The 2,500-nt window shown below is 43.8% G+C and overlaps 1 protein-coding gene across 5 annotated transcripts in view; it reads right to left on the bottom strand.

The window, feature by feature from the left end:
* Kdm3 (Lysine demethylase 3) overlaps nucleotides 1-2,500 on the bottom strand; it is a 1,114,672-nt gene that overhangs the window by 548,893 nt on the left and 563,279 nt on the right. The gene's annotated exons all lie outside the window — the stretch shown is intronic.

The following is a 2,500-nucleotide window of genomic DNA, read 5'->3' as shown; positions in this document are numbered from 1 at the left end:
AGAGGAAAGAGAGAGAGAGAGAGAGAGAGAGAGAGAGAGAGAGAGAGAGAGAGAGAGAGAGAGAGAGAGAGAGAGCGTCTGCCTCGATATATATAAAACACATAAAAAACAAACTCGGAGCCGTCCTCATATTCCAATTGCTCATCTACTACAACATTCAACGCTTCCACTGAAAACAGCCACTGCTCCACATGTCACCTGGCTTTCCGCCCTTGAGCCTGCTGGGTCTTAAACGATGCCCCGCTCCCCCCCCCCGCCCCGTTTGGTGCTATGCCTCCTTGTCTCGCCATTAACCGAAGACAAGGGACTTGACGGCAATGAATGGGCAAGCATACGTCAGCTGGCCCAAGATGACGTCACCACTGGACGGATTTCAATTTAATTTGGATCGTTAGGATCAAGTAAGTCCCCACGAGAGGTATACGAGCTGGGTTCACGAGGCAGAACGGGGAGGGAGGGAGCGGATGTGGGGCCTGTGAAGTTGAAAGAGAGAGAGAAAAAAAAATGGGGTGGTGGGGTGTCCAATGAAACAGAAAATAACAAAGAATGTTTCCTGTTACTCTTAAACCTCACGTTACTGCAACATCATCCGTCATAACTGCGCCTGATTGGCTGGTGCAATGAGCGTTCAGGGCACCAGCCAGCCAGGCGCAGCTGAGATGTTGTTGCCATAACGCGAGCATCACAATTAGTGACAGGGACTAAAGACGTGTAGAGATAGGAGCTTGCCTTGTCATTAAGTGTCTCCTGCCGTGTCATTCTATCAAAGGAACTCATGGAGCTTGTTTCAGCCTCTTCAGTTCGGCGACATCACCCCTCAGCCAGAACGAACTACATGAAGTTCTTGATTTCTTTTTCTTTTCCTCACGAACCTGCATCCCACCTACGTATATTCGTCCTTTTATGTTCTCGAGTTACGAAAATCTTTCTGACGCACAGGACTGTGCCAATATGTGTGTATGCGTGTGTGTGTGTGTGTGTGTGTGTGTGTGTGTGTGTGTGTGTGTGTGTGTGTGTGTGTGTGTGTGTGTGTGTGTGTGTGTGTGTACGTGTGTGTCTCTGCGTGCGTGTGTGTACATTTAAAAGGAGTCAGAACAAGGAAAGTGTCCTACTTTACAATCTTGGCAAGGAAATAAATATTTACAGCATTGAATGAATGAACAACTAGATAAAAAAAACAAATAAACAGATGAATATTGTGTGTGTGCGTGTGTGTGTGTGTGTGTGTGTGTGTGTGTGTGTGTGTGTGTGTGTATGGGTGTGTGTGTGTGTGTGTGTGTGTGTGTGTGTGTGTGTGTGTGTGTGTGTGTGTGTGTGTGTGTGTGTGTGTGTGTGTGTGTGTGTGTGTGTGTGTGTGTGTGTGTGTGTGTGTATGCGTGTGTGTGTGTGTATGCGTGTGTGTGTGTGACAAACAGATAAACAAAGAGAGAGAGAGATAGAGAAAGACAGAGAAAGAGAGAAATAAAGAGCAAGAGAGATACCGTGTAAACAAAAATAAGTCACTCAAATTAATTAACTTTCCGGTTTTAGAATCGTATTCTAAAAATATGAGCAAACTTCTTTATTGAATTTAGATCGTTCCAATTATCAAGTCAACAACACAATTAAAAGTGAAATCGATTCAACAAGACTCGCAAATAAAGATGTCGAACAGTTCCTGAAGAGTTTCAGACCGACTCTTTTCCTTATCGTGGCACTCTTTATTGGTTTAGCCGGCACTCTTTATTGGTTTAGTCGGCATTCTTTATTAGTCGACTCGGCACTCTTTATTAGTCGAGTCGGCACTCTTTATTAGTCGACTCGGCACTCTTTATTAGTCGAGTCGGCACTCTTTATTAGTCGACTCGGCACTTTTTATTAGTCGAGTCAGCACTCTTTATTAGTCGAGTCAGCACTCTTTTTATTAGTCGAGTCAGCACTCTTCATTAGTCGACTCGGCACTCTTTATTAGTCGACTCGGCACTCTTTATTAGTCGACTCGGCACTCTTTATTAGTCGAGTCGGCACTCTTTATTAGTCGACTCGGCACTCTTTATTAGTCGAGTCAGCACTCTTTATTAGTCAACTCGGTACTCTTCATTAGTCGAGTCAGCATTGTTTATTAGTCAAGTCGGCACTCTTTATTAGTCGACTCGGCACTCTTTATTAGTCGAGTCAGCACTCTTTTATAGTTAAGTCAGCACACTTTATTAGTCAACTCGACACTCTTTATTAGTCGAGTCAGCTCTCTTCGTTTCATTCTGACTGGATATTATCTTTCTCTTTCGGTGCCAACGCTTCTTTCCTTCTGAAGTGTCTTCTGAACTATAGTCCAGCTTGCCCCTGGTTCGCCAAAGATCATAAAACTGCCACTATAGTGAAGGCGCAATTCCACTAAAGTCTCTTTAGTATGGCTAAAGTAGCTGGAGAAGACGTCCTAAGACTTCTGAATTATTGGAAAAAGTTGTGGAATTCTTCATTTATTTATTCATCAATTTATTCATTTAAGTACGGCTGCAAT

Source organism: Oratosquilla oratoria, chromosome 25, assembly GCF_046742065.1.
Source record: "Oratosquilla oratoria isolate Oo_2021 chromosome 25, ASM4674206v1, whole genome shotgun sequence".
NCBI classification, from domain to species: domain Eukaryota; kingdom Metazoa; phylum Arthropoda; class Malacostraca; order Stomatopoda; family Squillidae; genus Oratosquilla; species Oratosquilla oratoria.
The sequence above is the reverse complement of the archived record's forward strand: the minus strand, read 5'-3'. Positions and strand labels throughout refer to the sequence as shown.